The 17,856-nt window shown below is 37.9% G+C and overlaps 1 long non-coding RNA gene across 1 annotated transcript in view; it reads left to right on the top strand.

Moving 5' to 3' along the window:
• The window catches only part of LOC116419870, a 236,311-nt gene that overhangs the window by 6,518 nt on the left and 211,937 nt on the right, over positions 1 to 17,856 (top strand). The window contains exon 2 of the long non-coding RNA XR_004230198.1: positions 10,201 to 10,294. This is a non-coding gene — a long non-coding RNA (uncharacterized LOC116419870). The remainder of the gene's footprint in view (positions 1 to 10,200; positions 10,295 to 17,856) is intronic.

Here is a 17,856-nt window from a genome sequence, read left to right as displayed (position 1 = left end):
TGGGAAGTGTGAAATTCCATTTTGATTTTGCTGCTATCCATCTATCTAGTCTAGCAAATGAGGAATCTGAAGGGGATACCAGCTGGGAAATGAAAAAGAAATAGAAGTTGCATTAAAAACTGCTATAAGATCATGTGGAAGGCCTTATCAGCTCCAAATCTCTCATTTTACAGATGAGAAAATTGAGCCCTGAAGATGTAACATGGCTGGCCCAATGTCATAAAGCTACTAAATTATAGAGCTAGGCTTTCAATAGACTACAGGGTATCATTGAAAGAGCTTAGAATAGGCATTAGTGGCCAGCACTGATAAAATGCTGCATTTGGAGTCCATGAATTTGAGATAAAATATATTCATTACTAACCACTGTATAGCCTCTTCAAAAGACCTGAACCCATTCAAGGAGCTACCTCTAATTTCCACTTGTTGGTACAAGTCTTTATCCCTAGGATCAAGTAAAAATAATCCCTCAAATGTATGGAAATATTCTCTAGTTCCTGGTTTCCCCAGGAGTTTCTCTATGCCATATTCCATAGGCTCTTTTTAATTTTTAATTTCTTTATTTTATTTTGTTAATAAATGTGCTCTCTCATAATGAGAACTACTTGAAAGCAGAGACGATTTTTGTTTTTTTTTCTGTGTATCCAGCACTTAACACAGTACCTGGCACACAGTAAGCACCTAATAAATATTTCTAATTGAATGATTCATCATACACAATCTTCACCACTTTGCTCTCTTTTGGAAGCATGCGAGTTTATCAAATTTTCTTCTAAAATGTGTTGTCCAATACTGTCTGCTTCATTCTACTATAAAGGATAATGGATCTCTCACTTCCTCATTTTGAGAATTTGGCTTCTAGTAATGCAGTTATTGTCTAAGGTATACACAAGAACAAGGTGGAATGGGGTCTCTTACAGCGACCTTCCATTGTTTACAATTGTGCTTTGAGTGATATAAGGATCTTGTGATGCAATACATGAGTAATCAGCCTGTCCTGTCCCTGGGTGACTCTTGGCAATTCAGTTAACTTCTCAATGCCTCAGGCAACTCTCCAAAGGAATATGTTATCCAGCCAGTGATAGCCAGCACTAATAGATAAAAGTTTCCATTCTAAAAGTTCCCTATGTCAGTGAAAAGGCAGATGGGTGGTGCAGTGGATGGAATCCCAGTTTTCTGGAATCAAAAACACTCATCGTCCTGAGTTCAAATCTGGAGTCAGGCATTTACTAGCTGTGTCATCTTGGGCAAGTCACTTAACTCAGTTGTTTCCTCATCTATAAAATGAACTGGAGAAGGAAATGTCAAATCACTCCATTATTTTTGCTAAGAAAATCCCAAATGGGGGTATCAAAGAGTTAACAGATGTTAACAACGAAACCGTAAAAATGCCAATGAGACCACAGATTTGGTCCCTCCTCCCAAAACAGCTATGGCTTTTTAACGAATGACAGTGAAGGGGAGTAAATAGAGGTCCTCCACTTCCCCTATGTCATGGCTCTTGATATTTATTGCTTTTCCAGCTCCAGGGGAGCATATAGATATTCCTAAATGGGAATCCCCTCTATTTCTATAGAAGGCTAGATTTCCTGAGCTGAGAGCTTAGTGCCAGAAGCACTTTGTTTTTATGATCTGTATTTATCATGAAACTCAAGATAAACAAGCTTTTGGCTTTGTATATTAGTACATAATCATATTTTTCTTCAGAGTTTTTACAGCTGTATGGCCTTCATTCAAATCAGAAAATATTTATTTAGAGTCTAACATGTACAGTGCATAGGACTTAGTGGATCCCAAACTAAAATAGTCTTGGCCTTTAAGTAATTTACATTCTATTGATATGGGATAAAGTAAAATAAATGATGAATCGACTTAAAGACAAATAAGTTTGTTAAGAAAGAATGAATAACTGTGGGCACCAGGGAAGCCTTTGCGAAGGAGGTAGCACGTGAATGAAACTAGTCATTTGCAAAGGTGGAGTCATTTCATTGTGAGGATGAGAGTTTTCTGTGAAAATAGAGACAGGAATTCTGTCTCTAGGAAAGGGCTAATTGGCCTGTATGGATGAATCATAATTACACATGAGGGAGGCTGATACAAAATAAGGCTAGAAAATTAAATAGAAGCATGTAACTTTTATTGAAAACATCTTCAAAATTTAATTTTATATCCATCTTCTCTGGTTCCATGAATATGATGATTTCTGCCATCATAAATATCTTAACAGTCTTAGTTATCTTATTCCACAATATGCATTGTAATGATTTTGCACACTTTATTTCAGTGCTTGATTTTCCCAGACATTATTCTAGCATTTGACTTACTAAATGTTGTCTTATATCCTATTATTGAATATGTACTCATCTTTTATGGATGTCAGGGACAATTTGATTCAATTATGTTCCTTGCTTAGTGATTATCTATATAATAAAGACATTATAATATAAAACTATAATAGAATTTTTAAGTCCTATTATTGTTTCTAACATTAATTTCTTTTTTTAATTAAAAATGTCTCAGTTTGCATTCAGAGTTCATCAGTTTTCTTTCTAGAGATAGATAACATTTTTCATCATTCATTCTTAGGAATTGTCTTAGATCATTGTTTTCATTAAAATAGCTAAGTCCTTTGTAAATAGTTTTAAACGCCAAACAGAGAAGTTTAGATCATCCTAAAGAAACAGGGGGTCATCATCATAATTGGCTATATTAATAACAAAACTAACAGAAATCACATGATTATGTCAATAGATGCAGAAGAAAAATTGACCAAATACAACATCTATTCCTAACAAAAACACTAGAAAGCATAGGAATAAATGGAATTTTCCTTAAAATGTTTAGTAGTATCTATCTAAAACCATTAGTAAGCATTGTATGTAATGGGGATAAACTAGAAGCATTCCTAGTCAGATCAGGGGTAAAACAAGGATGTCCATTATCACCACTTTTCTTCAATACTTTTATTAGAAATATTAGCTTTAGCAATAAGAGGAGAAAAAGAATTGATGAGATTCGAGTGCACAGCAAGGTAACAAAATTATTAGTCTTTGCAGATGATATAATGGTATATTTAGAGAAGTCTAGAAAATCAGTTAAAAAACTACTTGAAGCAACAACTTTAGCAAAGTTGCAGGATAGAAAATAAACCCAAAGAAATCACTGTCATTTCTATGTTACCAACAAAGCCCAGCAGCAAGATATAGAAAGAGAAATCCCATTTAAAATATCTGTGACAATATAAAATATTTCAGTGTCTCACTGCCAAGACAAATCCAGCAGCCATATAAATATAATTACAAAGCATTTTGCACATATAGTCAGATCTAAACAATTAGAAAAATGTTGATTGCTCATGGATAGGCCAAACTAATATAATAAACATGACAGTTCTGCCTATATTAATCTATTCAATGCCAAAATCAAAAGTGCCAGGAAATTACTTTATAGAAATAGGAAAAATAACAGCAAAATTTATCTGAAAGAACAAAAGGTCTAGAATATCAAGGGAACTTATGAAAAATGCAAAGGAAGGTGGCCTGGTTTTACTAGACTTAAAACTATAGTATAAAACAGCGGTCATCAAAATCATTTGATCCTGGCTAAGAAATAGAGTAGATCAGTGGAATAGGTTAGGTACACAAGACACAATAGTCAATGACTATAATAATCTATTGTTTGATAAATCCAAAAACTCTAGCTTCTGGAATAAGAACTAAATATTTGAAAAAAATTGCTGGGAAAACTGGAAAATAATATGGCAGAAACTTGGCATAGACCACCATCTCACATCTTACACCAAGATCAGGTAAAAATGGGTTCATGACACAGACCTAAAGGATATTTATAAACACATTATATTCTTTTTTAAAAAATAAATTTTATTTGTTGTCTTATATTGTTATCTCACATTCACTTCCAAATTTATCCCCATCCCACTCATTGAGTGCAATTTCCTGTAACAAAGATTTCAAAAAAGTAAATCAACAAGCATTTATTAAGCACTTAGTATGTGTCAGTTACTGTTCTGTGGGCTGGAGATAAAAAGAATGAAAAAGAAAGTTTCTGCTTTTAAGGAGCTCACAAGCAGCAGATCACATGAAACCAACTATGTATAAACAAGATCTGTAGAAGGATAAATTGGAGGTCATCACCAAAGGGAAGGATTAGAATTAAGAAGGAATGGAAACATTTTCTTTTGGAATATGCAATATGCTATATCCATATTTATCCATCTATATAGAAAAGGAGAGGGGCAAATTTTCTCAAATTTTTTGCTCATTATAATTTCATACTTTGGCATTGTTTCCTTTGTCTCACACATTATGTCTTTCATTTTCCTGATTGTAGTTACATCATTTGGCATCAATGCATATGTCTTTATGTGCTTTTCTGAAGTTGTCATATTTTTCGTTCCCTGTGGTACAGTAACATTTTATTTTTATAAACTACAGTACATTTTTATGTACTACAGTACATTTAGCCATTCTCCTATGTTTTTCTACAAAAAAGTGCTTATATGAATTTTTTTTTTGTGCAATGGGACCTTTCTTTTTTTGGAATCTGTGCCTAGCAGTGTAATTTCTACTCTCTGACTTGTACAGACACTTCTTGAAGTCATGAACTCAAGCTCCATAAACTCCCCTCTCAGGCCAGACAACTTGCCTTCTTCTCTTGACAGTTATTATTTTCTGTTCCTGAGGGAAGGGAGAAAGAAGGAAGACATTCTCTTTCCCTCTCCTTGTTGTACTTCAGTCTGAAAGTTCCAGAGACAGAGAGAACACAAAATTGCTGAATTCTTAGCCTGTCATTATTCATAAAAACACCCACACCATAGAAAACATGGCCCTTCTGTCAAGATTCCATCACCTCGTAGTCTCGGTTACCCATCATCTTTTTTAAATCACCATTCCTGCAAAAGTTTATTGGGAATATATAGTAATTGCCATAATGAGGAGGTCAGAAGAGCTTAAAAAGGACCCCATCCAACAAATACTTGCCAGACAGAGAGGTAGCAGCCAAGAATAATACTGGTTTAAAGTACAAACTTATTTTCAAATTAATATAACTGGAAAATGTAATTGTACATTGCCATAATTTCTTAAGTAACTATGAAAATCACAACTGCTTAACAGAATGCTTAGCATCATGCAATAATTGCTATAATTGGAGAATTCTTAATGGTGTATATGTGTTGACATAAAGCAAAATAAAGTCCTAACCCTATTGAATGAAAAGCACAAATCAAAAGTTGACGGATTTAGTGTGTTAGTGGTCTTAACAATCACTTTAGGTCGTGATGTGGTTGACCTGATTTATTGCATCATTCAAGGCTAACATGGAATTGTTTCAACTTGTGTGGATGAACTTCTTTTCAATTCTGAAAAGCTGGAAAGGGATTAAAGATTGAAGTTCAACTCCCTCAAGTTCTCCATGTAGTTTAGGCAATGTGAACAATTTTACCTAGGAATATAAAAACCAATGATTAGAATCTTGATGTCATTCAGTAAGTTGATAAAATTTTTAAGTGCCTAAAGATAGACGCTACGAAAGGCAAAATACAGTCTTTGCTCTGAAAGTTCTCATAATCTAATGGATATATTGACTTTTTTTTTCATTGCCATTATATAGTGTCCCAAAGGTCTTAATGCATTTTTAAGCTTTCATAAGCTTCTAAAGTTGAACTAACCTGTAGGACACCCTGCATATTATGGCTTTGTATTGAGCTCATCATCCAGTAAAACCCATAGGTTAGAAATTTATATTTATACCTATTTAATATTATCTAATTAATTTTGGTTAATTATTTTATCTCACAAAGATGATTTTGTATATTTATACTTATATAGTATATTAAAACTTAGCTTTCTATCATTTGCTCATTTACTAAACATGTAAATTATATTTTCAAACAAGTCATTTTTAAAAATATTGCCCCTTGAAAAAACTCTGAAAATTGAAGGCTTACCCATAAATTAGGGCATAGGGGAGCATATTGTGGTATATGAATACAATGGAACCCCATTTTGTTATAAGAAATATGTAAAAGTTTTAAAAAGATATGGAAAGATTTGCCTGAAATGGGATGGAATGAAATGAACAGAACCAGAAGAACAAATGATAGTTTAACATCAAGAGAAAAACAAGCAATTTTTTCTTTTGTGCAGCATATTTATATATAAAATATATTTATGTATTTATATTCAATATGTAAATATTCACATTTATTTTTATATTTATATAAAATGCATACAAACTGAATGATATGTTTAAAATAACATTGAACTAAAGATTTTGAAGGTTCTCAAAAGTAAAAGAATAATTTGAAGAAATTGACCCCATTCTCTAAACTATGCTAGTGGACTGACACATCTTCTGTTTGACCACTTCCCCAGAAAGCCTCTTGATGACTCCATTGGATAAGGAAATTATGTCTAATCAGTCAAAGCTAAATAACAGAATGTGAGTTAAAATTAGAAAATTCTTTTGGGAAAATAAATATTTAAAAAAATTTGCTCTCACTGAATTAGTAAAAAGTTGTTTTATCATAGATGGAAGTAACCTTAGAGATGGAGAAAAACAATTGATAAATTGGTAAATCTGCAGATTCACCAGGACTAGAAATATTTTAATGGAAGTAATAGTAAAGCTCCTCAGATTCTGTGGGATCAACAATACTTCCCCAATAACATTTAGCATTTTAATAAATGGAAAAAACAAGCAATTCTGTTGCTCTGATAACTCTGATAACAGGATCCACCATGATTCCAGAGGACTGATCCAGAGAGATAATGGACTAAAAGGCAGAATAAGAAGCACATTGTTGGATGTGAAAATGTGGGGATTTATTTTCTTCACTGTTCTTATTGATACAGGGGTTCTGTAATTTTTTGTGAGATGAAGAAAATGAATTTGATAACTTTAAAAAAAGTTAAAGAAAAAAAAGTTGACTCCTATAGGATTACAAGTTACTTTTCTAACAGACCTTCCTCTAAGTTGACATTGACGTATAAATGATGAGTTTTGGAGTCCAGTTAATATGACAATACTATCACCTAACCTCAAATCCTTTAACTACCTTACCTTTCTAGGTTTATCTCATTTAATTTCCACTGATGCATCACAGTTTATGAACTAGGTAACTTGTTCTTTTCTATTTGTTCTTGTTCAGTCCTTTCAGTCTTGTTTAACGTTTTGTGATCCCATCTGGGGCTTTCTCAACAAAGAGCATGAAGTGGTTTGCCATTTCCTTCTCCAGCTCACTTTACAAATGAGGAAACTAAGGAGAACAGGGTTAAGTGAGTTACCCAGGATCACAAAGTAATAAAAGTAGGAAAGCTGGAATTTGAACTCAGGTCTTTTACTCCAAGTCTTTTTTTTTTTTTTTTTTTTTTTTTCCCCCACTGTACTTCATAATTTTGCCTGAGAATAAATATCCCTTTTGTTAGTTTATGGGGAAAAAAAAAGTGTATGGGGAATGTTAAGTTGAAAAGATGTGGAGAACATATGCAGTAAATCTTTTCTTATGTAAATCAATTCCTTCTTAGCATAAATAGCCCCCAGTCCCTTGGATTTCTGGGCTCTCACATCCACCCCCCTCTTGGGACAGGAGTTCCATTGACCCTGATGGATGAGTGTCTAGTCCCTGCCTCGAAAGGCTCCACTTAGAGTGATTTCAGAGTCACTCCTGGCAGTTGATTCCATTGCCTAACTGCTCCCTGCGGTCTAACATTTTCCCTAATATTTAACCTCAGGTTTTGCTGCTACAGCTGAAGTCTTGTTAACTTTCATTCTGTACTTGTTGACTAATATGAGAAATGGATCTCTGCCCTGTCTATAATATCCCCTTATGTGCGGGCAGGCACAGGATGACTCAACTCAGTAGTCTGTTCTCTGCAAGGAGCATTCCCGGTTCTCTCACCCTTTCCTCGGAGCTCTTGCCTTTCACACTCAGGTGTGTCTAGGTGCTCTCCTCTGAACTCGGGTCAGTTAGCCTGTGTCCCCTTAAAGGACATGTTTCTGAGGGCCATAACTCCCGCCAGATCACCACCGATCCAGACAAGGTGCCATTAAGACTCACTTAAGGTTTTGAAACTGATACCCATGTTGTTGTTTTTCACCTGGGTTGCAAACTGAACTAGCTCCCTCTTTCCTTGCACCCTTGTTATAAGCTAAGCTTTCTAGGCTTACTGCACATGACTCTCCTTTTAGACATTGTGCATCACAAACTAGTCTTTTTCCTGTTCCTAAAACCTGGCACCCTATTTCTGGCTCCCACGTCTTTGGATGAGTCTTCCTCCACATTCCCTCTTTTTTTCATCCTCCCAGAATATGCATAACTTACTTCAAGTATCAGATCATGAAATCTTTCCTCCTCTCCTTAATAGTATTTTCTGCTTTCTTCCCAAATTTTAGTGAACATATTGTTTTTGTTTAGTTGTTTTCCCATTGTATTCAACTCCTCATAACCTTGTGTGGGGTTTTCTTGGAGTGATTTGCTATTTCCTTCTCTTGCTCATTTTACAGATGAGGAAACTGAGGCAAACTGGCTTAAGTGACTTTCTCAGGGTCATACAGCTAGTATCTGAGGGCAGAGTTGAATTCAAAAAGTGAACTCTTTCTGATTTCCAGGTCCAGAGTTCTATTGACTGGGCTACTAGCGATATATTACAGATAGAGAAATAGATATACACACTTTATATACAAAAAGTATATAATGTATATACTGCATATATACTTTAAACATATATTTATATACTTTTTTTGAACAAAAGTGAATGTATGCATATATAATTCTCTCTCTCTATACCTATATATTAATACATAGGCACATATACTTACATACATACAATCACATGTAATCTATATATTAATATAGATAGACACCTATATATCAATACACATACCTATATATGTACACCTATATATAATATACACACACATATATATACATCTATATATCTATATCTATCAATATATAGGTATACATGTATATGTGTGTATGTTGATATATAAATATACCTAAATATACACATGCATATATATATATATATATATATATATATATACCTGTGTGCATGTATATACATAGATATAGCTGTATATAGGTATACATGTATATGTTTCCTTTTCCTTTGTATCTTTTTCTCTATGTGTATATCTTCCTATCTAGTATAGATACTATATATATGTGTGTATATATCCCTTGTTTCCCTTGCAGTTAGCAGGCATTTCATGGCTGTTTCTTGACTTAGAGTCCATGGAATGTTAAAACTGGAAAGGAGATAAGAAGTCACTTATTTTAATTCCCTTATTTTACATATGAAGAAACTTGGATCCAGAAAAATTTTGTAATTATTTTAGGTCAACAAAGCTGTTCGCTGATAAAAGTAGGAACACAATTATTTCTCCAGTCAAGTTTTCAAATTCTCTTATTTTATGAATGTGCGCTCCATCCTGCTGTCATATTTAGCAGAGTTCTGAATGCACATCCCCTTCTGTCAACAGAGTTCAGTGACTCTCAGTTAACTACTCGATAACTGGCTTCCATTCAAGGTTCTCTAGAATCTGGCACTAACTTAACTTTAACGGGCCTTAGCTCTCACCATCCTCCCCAGGTGTACAGTCCAAAATAGAAGATCGCTTATCTCAGGATACGCTCCTTCCTCCCGTGCCCCTCTGCTCCCATTAATCCTTGCTCATCTTCAAAGCCCACTTCAAATACCATTCATGGAGGGACCTTCATAGGCCAACCTAGGCCCCAGACCTCAAAGTGCTCTCTCCTTCTTCAGGCTTCGATTACATTTTATCCTCTGTCAGTGACCTTTTACCTTCTGTTTCATATGAAATTTGCTTGGGTGCATATTTTATTTTGTGTACTGGAGTGAGATTTCCAAAAGGAAGTTATCACGCACCTTTCTGTCTCCCACAGAGCCCATTATAGGGGTTTACATTTCATCAATAAGTGTTTGTGGAAGAAGAGAGTTAAACAAGCATTTATTGAGTACCTACTGTGTGTAATACATTAGCACTAGAAGTATTTCTTATGTGATAGGATAGCATTGACATAAACAAGTAAATATGTATTAAATATAACAGAAAGATGCTATACATGTGTATGAATATACATGCTATATATGTACATTTATATTTGGTCTCTTATTGGCCAAGGGGCTGATGGCAAGTGTTTTTTCTCACTAGAAGGAGAGACTGAAGAACCACAAGACACAGGGACTACATGGGACTGAAGAGTCTTTGGACATTTCAAGCCCCTTCAGGAGAAAGCGCCGTGGAGGTAAGAACCCAAGTCAGTGCCAAAGGGCAGCTGATTGCAAGTGAATGAAGGTCATTGAGCCATTCTGTGTTCAAGTCCAGTTGGTTGGCTTATGAGTCCCAAACCCGGCCCTCCGTCTCCACTTAGGAGCCTTTGTCCGGATTCCTACTCCCTGTGCTAGGAGCGATCTCCCTGTTTTTAGTTTTTGCACATCCCCTCGCTTCTCTCAAGGTTCTGCTCATGGACTATGCTTTATATAAAGCCTTTTCTTTATTAAAACCTTTCTTCTCACAAGTCACAGAACCATAGTGGATTACTGTAGGAAACTTTCATCTTTCAGCAAATTTCTTCCTCCTTCAGGTTAATGTCTCTTGTTAGAACCAAAACCAGGGCAGATGAAGCTGCATTTTAATTATCTTGGAAAGTGTGTTCCTTTAGGGAAAAATAGCATCGTGCCCACCTGGAGCTCTGTCACCTCAGGCAGAGGTTTTGGGCCCTCCAGGCTGATGGGAGACTGTGGGCACGCAGTGCCCTTGGAGATGGAGTCACCACACAGATCATTCCTTTCATGACCGGCGTTCACAAATCTCCATTTCACTTTCCTCACACAGGGATGCTGTTGTCACTGGCCCGCGGGCACGCGGAGATACACATGTAGGCGACCACAGGCACGTACTCGGCTGACCACATTAGCCATTGGGGCAGGCCTGCATACTTCACAAATAGAGAGATGAGCTTTCCGAAGGAGTTCCCTTCTACATAAGTATATAGGCCAGAAAGCCCTTCACATCGGATGGCTCAGAGGTCAGATCCTCTGGTCCTCCCCAAATTAGGAGGCTGGGAGGGTGCATCTGGCTGGGGAGCCCTAAGTTTGAAGGCTCTGTGACAGCTGATCCATTGCAAAAATAGACACAAATTGGATTAAAACGGACAAAAGCCACCAGTGAGGTTCACACACTGAGACCCCATTGTAATGAATAAAAATAACAATGGCATAGAATGTTCAGGGGTTTGACTGGTCTCGAGGAGAGTCATAAGTAGCTTTAACGGGGACATTATGATTGGGAAGACTGTCTGTAGAAAGCCTATAATGCTGACAGAGAGATCTGAGCTAATATGAATCATAGGCAAAGTACGTTAATGTCATGATGATTGAAGTAACTATTTGGGAGCTCTGGACCAAACGATCTTTCTTGCTGCTGCCTAAAATTCTTTCATTGAAGATTAAATCTCTGGGGTACGCAAGTAATTTCTTGTAGAATCAAATAACTCAAAAGGGAGTAAGAGGTGAAGTAACTATTAGTCATTTATATATTTTAGTGAGAAAATGATGTTTTTCCAATTCAACATCCAGTGGAGAAAAGATGGGGAGGGGTCTAATGTTGACAATTACTGTATATCCATGTGACCTATGATGAATACTTTGGCTTCTCTGAGCATTATTATATCTACATTGTATTATAAAGAAGGAATTTTAAAAGTGCTCTATCAATATGTAGTATTACTATTATTGCATATCATATATAATTATAACAACAATCACAGTAATCATTTTATGATCCCACAAAAGTCCTCTTTGTTATAGAATGAGGAAACTCCTCAACCAATGGAGATCCACAAGTGCTCTGCAATTTATAGTTTTAGAGACTGGTAATTCACACCAAGAGATTAAATGACTTGGCTGAATTCAAGCCAAACAGCCAGTGTGTGTGGCAGAGACTGGATGTGAACTCAGGTCTTCTGACTGGGAGTCCAGTTCTTCATCCATTTCACAGAACTCATTTCATTTCTCTTTAGTTTGTAGCATTTTGAAGAGAATAATCAGGGTTAAGTGACTTTCCCAGAATCACACAGCTATAAGTGTCTAATGATTTGAACTCCTGACTCCAAGGCTTATCTATAAGTTATTTTAGCATCTATTCTTTTCTCAATGACCAAAGATTTGGTTCACTACGAGAGAAACTAATATCTTCACATGGATGCTATTGATATAAGTAAAGACATGAAAGAAATAAAGACATGAAGAACTACATAAAATTATCTTGAGGGACACGCAGTAGTTGAGTTCATCATTTATTCCAAAACAGTAACAATCATGATTTCATGAAGATTTTAGTCATTTTGTTTTGCATCGTTCATGATAAGGATAAATGAGGTTATAGTCTATCCGCCAACATCTAATACAAAAAGTGAAAAAAATCAACAAAGTCTCAGAACTTTCATATAGTCTTTCAGATAAACTGAATAGATACTCAGTGACTTGAGTGCAAAAGTGATCATAAGAGAGGATGGCAGAAACAGTATTGGACAATATGGTTTGAGATTTAAAAGGACAAGAGACTGTGGGCTATGTAGGTTCTTCATTTCAGTTAATGTTGGCTATTTTAAGAGGGAGGCAGAGGTCGTTGCCTATTGAATATCACAAAAAATGAAACTGAATGAATGTCAAGCTCAGATTACAAAAGAATAAGAAATATCTAAGGTGGTAACTTTCTGCATTTTTGTTGTTGTTGTTGTTATCTTCACCAAAGTAAACTTTGGGTTCACCTCCCATCTCTGTAAAAATTCCATAGGAGTGATCTTTGCCTACATCAAAAGTATTCCCAAAGAAAAGATGAGATGGGAAAAAGGAAGCTTTTCATATTTGGGAGGCTCCTTATAAAATCCCTTTGTTTCATAATCCTGCAAGGCAATCCTTGAACCTCAATAGTTGGTTCATTTCATTTTTCTTCAAATGAGCCTCCACCTCCACTGCAGGCCTTCAGGCAATAAGATATTAAATACAGAAAAGGGCTTCTTTCCTAGTACAAAAAATGCAGGACAGACTTCTGTCCAAGCCAAAAGATGCAGCACAGAAATTTCTCATGCCTTTTGTAAGAGATATCAAATGACCTTCTCCTCCAGGTCCTGTTCTGATACTCCAATTTATAATGGACTGAGCCCTTCCTCTCCTCAAAAGGGAAAGAGCTTAGATTTACTTGAATTTCAACACTACACTCTCTCTCTCCCTTCATCCCTCCCTCTCTCTCACCTCCCCATCTCCTCCTCTCTTTTACCCCCCCTTCTCTCTATGTGTCTCTCTATCTTTCTGACTCTGCTACCCAATATGTGAATTCAAAGGAGCAAAGGCACTTGATCTCTTAGGGAAGTTTCATATTATACATGATCTAGGCCTTTTCCTAGAATTATTTTCTTAGAATAAAACACAAAATCCCAGGGTTCCCATTTTCTTTTCTATGTATGTGACGACACCAGCAATGGTGTGTCAGAGAATACTAAAAGTACTTTCAGGAGAATCACCTCAGAGAAAGAGCTATGTCCGGGGCTGGGATTCTGAACACCCCCGATAAATGAAGGAGTCCTGTGGTTCTCAGATGGCATCTGCATCTCATTTTCAGGACTTCCATTTTTTCCTTTCTCATACACCAGATGGACACACATTCGCACCCTCTTCAGCAGCCCTTTCCCAGAGATCTTTATCTTTGCCACATCCCTATTTAATGGAGATGTTATAGTCCCAGAGAATGTCTGGCAGGCATTCGAAAGACGTAAGAAGAGCAGGAGCTAGACCCTCGCTGAAGGCCCCCAAATTGAACAAGTAGCTTCTTTCATAACATTTCTCTAAGGCTTGACGGTTCTCACAACACTCTTCCTCCTAACGCTCCACTGAAGTGTTAGCGGTAAGAATTATACCAATATTTAAAACCTTGGATATTTCAATAGTGTAGATAGACTTGTACAAAGAGCAGCCTGTTTCTTGATTTAGATACTCTTGGTTTATTGTAAGAAAAAATAACAAGTTTTCATTCTGAAGATGAATTTCTCCTCACTTAAGGATTCTGGTTCTCAGATGGGCCTGTAAACTCCAAAATTTTCCAGTTTATAATACAAAGATACACTGAATATGGAGCTAGAAACATTACAGGTAATCTGATCCAGTCCCCTGCTGAAGGGCATCAGCTACCTGGTCATTTGCTCCTGGTTGCATTGCTAATGAGAGGAAAAGCTGGGATTGAACCTAGGTTTTTTCATTCCCAAATTAATGCTTTTTGTGTTCCAGCATCCTGGCTGTTGGAGAACTATGCCTCTTCTGATCAAAGGAGATAAGAGTATGTAGTGATGCAGCTTGTGTGAGATAGGACATGATAAAGATCATGGCACCCTCTTTGAGAAGTCACCCTCACTACTACACGAGGTTGACTGCAAAGAGTGTAGATGGGTAGAATAGCCAGCTGGTCATGGCAGATTTCTTCCTGCTGCCAGATTGGCACTCTGTCCCCTGTGCACCTAGCTGCCTTGGCTGATTTTAGGGATGGCAGCTCCTGACTCTTCTACAGCCCCCCAAAGTGCCCAGGATCCTATTGCTAGCAGTGATTGTTCCGGGAGACTGTAGCATCAGCGAGTCATCATGTAAACGGGGTCATTTTTTTGTGCTTCGGTAATCAAGCTCCCTTGGGTGGTACCCAAGAAGGACTTACCTCATGGAGAGTCTTGTTCTATGGCGAATAATGTTTCAAACAAGTTTTTGTATACTTTAATCATACCGGTTAAGCAGCTGTTATTATACTTTCGTGCTAATCCAGGACTTGGACTGTATTAATCCTGTTCTTAATCCTAGAAGAGTCTTTAAATATTTTGCATTTCTTTGCAGTGAGAGGCTTTTCATATGAAAGAGATGTAAGATTTTCCGGCTTTACTTGGGTCAATACTTTGAAAATTCTTTGTTTAACCATTACACATGCCTTAGCCGGGGATCATCTCCCCATTCTCTGTCCTCTTAGCTCACTTTGTCACTGTGTTATGGCATTGATCACATGATAACTTGCCCTCTGGCCATTTGTGTGCGTACCTAGTCTTTTTCACATCCTTGAGGGCCCAGACTGCGCCTGCAATTCTTTGAATCCCCAGTACTTGACTCATCTGGTGTTCAATCAAGATTTGTCAAACGAACAAAAGAATGAATTAGGCCCGGACGCCACAGTTGCCCAGATCTAGCGGACAAAGAAAGAGAGCGTGGTCACACTCTCAAAGTTGGGTTAAAGATCAGTGGAAAGAACTTGTTGGGAAGGTGAGGAAATGTTCAGGAGTTCTTATAGATCCAAATGAGAATGAATGCAGAGATGACTGGCAAAATTGATTTCCAAACCTCCTGTATTTCTTTCTTTTTTTGCCTCTCTTCTCTTTTTTTTCTCTCTAATCCTACCTCTTTTTTCATTCACCTTTTTTTTTCTTATTCCATCTTAAAGGAAATTACTCTTTTCAATTTCATCAAGTATATTGGATTTTCTGCTGTCTAGAGAAAGGAACTTGGGGGAAGGGAGGGAGAAAAAATTGGGACACAAGGCAAGGTGAATGTTGGAAACTATGTATTTTGCATGTATTTTGAAAATAAAAAGCCATTATGGTCAAAAAATTTTAAAAAATGATGTAACAACAACAAAAAGAATTTCATGAAGCCTTCATTGATTTAGTTGTATTGTGTAATACCCTAGTAAAGTGACTTTTTCTCTGTTTCTCCTCTCCATCTCCATTTTGCATCTTTTACTTCTGGTTCCTGGTTCTTAGCTGGTCTTCTTTGACAGTATCTGCTCTCCTTTTCACTTCTCTGCCCCTCTGTAACCTCCCCCTTCCCTCTTTTCTGAAACCTAGACTCCTTCCTAGTAGTACACCATGCCATTTGACCTAGAAGTGGCCCCAATGACTATTTAGTCCATGGTTTCCTCCCTAGAAAAGGACGCCTGCTCTGCCCGTGGGACAAGTGGTCCCCAGCATCTCCCCCCACGGGCAGTCTGTTTCACTTTCAGAAAAGTATTTTTTTCCTTCTTGACTTTAGGCCTCTATGGATCTTTGTAACTTTGCAGTCACTCCTCCTTTTCCTTCCTGTTGTCAAACAGAACGAGTCTACCCAGATTTCCATGTGGCTTCCCTCCAAGGCTGTCCTTGTACCTTCCCTTCTCCAGCAGAAACATCCATTGTTTTTTAGACAATGATCATCCTATAGCATGAACTCAAAATCCTTCACCATCCTGCTTTGCCTTTCTTCAAATGGCTTCTGGTTTTTCGGTTCCATCATTCAGCTGGGGTGGCCCAAACTGCATACGCTATTCCAGAGCTCGCTCCCAGAAGCTCTCCCTCTCTGTGTTGCCTGTGATGGCGTCGGCTCTCCTGCCTGCCACTTCTGGCTTGTTCAGAGGCAATGCTCTCAAACTTCAGACCAATTTCCCCACAGCAATTAGCCAGCTCTCCCCCATACTGATTGTCAGAGACAGAAAGGACTTTGGTGATCTATTGATATAACATGTTTTATAGATCAGGAAATTGAGGCACAGGGATATTAACTGACTTGTCTACACTCAAATGGCTAATAACTAAAGCCTGATAGCCAAAGTCTTTGCTTTCCACCATCCTATGCCCCAAGGAAAGCACCAGGCACTTGGCTTTTGCACATAATAGATGCTAAATTGGGAGTGAGGAGATCATAGATCTAATCTCAGTTTGAGCTCTAATTGGAAGATTTCCCTTGTCTCCATTGGGTCCCTTTCCTTTCTGAGTTTCCTGAATTATAAAATGAAAATGTTAAAACAGGCGATTTAGAAGTCGCCTTCAGACTGGAGTGACCTTTTGGTCTGCAGCTCTGCCTGTGTCCCAGTGATCCTGGGAGCCTCAGAGGAAACAATTTGGGCTTCATCTCTATTGGACTTATGGCGTATGCACAAAGAAGGAGGGCTGTCTGTGGAGGGAGAGAGCAGGGCCAGCAAGAGACACCTTCCCCAGAAGGTGGTGATGGTCTGAGACTTGGAGGGAGAGAGGAGCTTGCGCAACAGGGGTTGGGGTTTTTGTATATTTTTACTTTTGTGTTCCCAGCATCTAAAGCTCTACCCTGCACATAGGAGCCACTTAACAAATTCTTGTTGAGCTAAATTGAACTAAAGGCTAATACAAGACTGAAGATGAGGTGGAAGCACAGCCCAGGTTTGTCTCTGTCTCTGTCTCTCTCTCTCTTTCTCTCTCCCCCCATCCGCCTTCTCTCTTTCCTTTTCCTCTCTACCCCTTCTCTCTTTCTCTGTCTCTGTGTCTCTTTCTGTCTCTGTCTCTCCCCCTGTCTCTCATTTTTGTGTTTCCTTTAGTGAAGAGAATCCCTGCCATTTATTAGCCAGCCCATTTGTAGAATTTTTTGAGAGAATTCCCTGGGACACGAGGATGTTCAGGGCTTCCCTATAGTCCTGTACCCGTATGTGGCCAAGGCAGATCTTAAATCTGGACCTTCTTGACTTCAGTTCTAAACCCTCTTTCATAGTTCAGAGCGAAGACCCAGAGACGGTGTCCCCGTCCGAGTCACACGGCAGTGAGCGGGAGAGCCGGCCTCCCAGTCCCAGCCTCTGCTTTTCCTTTGTGGTTCGAGAAGCTGCTCCCCGACATCCTTCCCTGTTCCAAAGGCCCATAATCTGTCCTGAGACGATCTCCAGGACACTTTCGGCTCCAACCTGCGGTGATGATAGGACCCTGGTCCGCGAGCGCCTGCTCAAGTCAGTGTGGGTTCAGAACCGGAGTTGTGGGCCGGGCCTCATTCCTTCTGATACCCG

Source organism: Sarcophilus harrisii, chromosome 6 (assembly GCF_902635505.1).
Source record: "Sarcophilus harrisii chromosome 6, mSarHar1.11, whole genome shotgun sequence".
In the NCBI taxonomy this organism is placed as follows: domain Eukaryota; kingdom Metazoa; phylum Chordata; class Mammalia; order Dasyuromorphia; family Dasyuridae; genus Sarcophilus; species Sarcophilus harrisii.
Note: the sequence above shows the minus strand (reverse complement) of the source record. Positions and strands in the feature narration are given on the sequence as shown.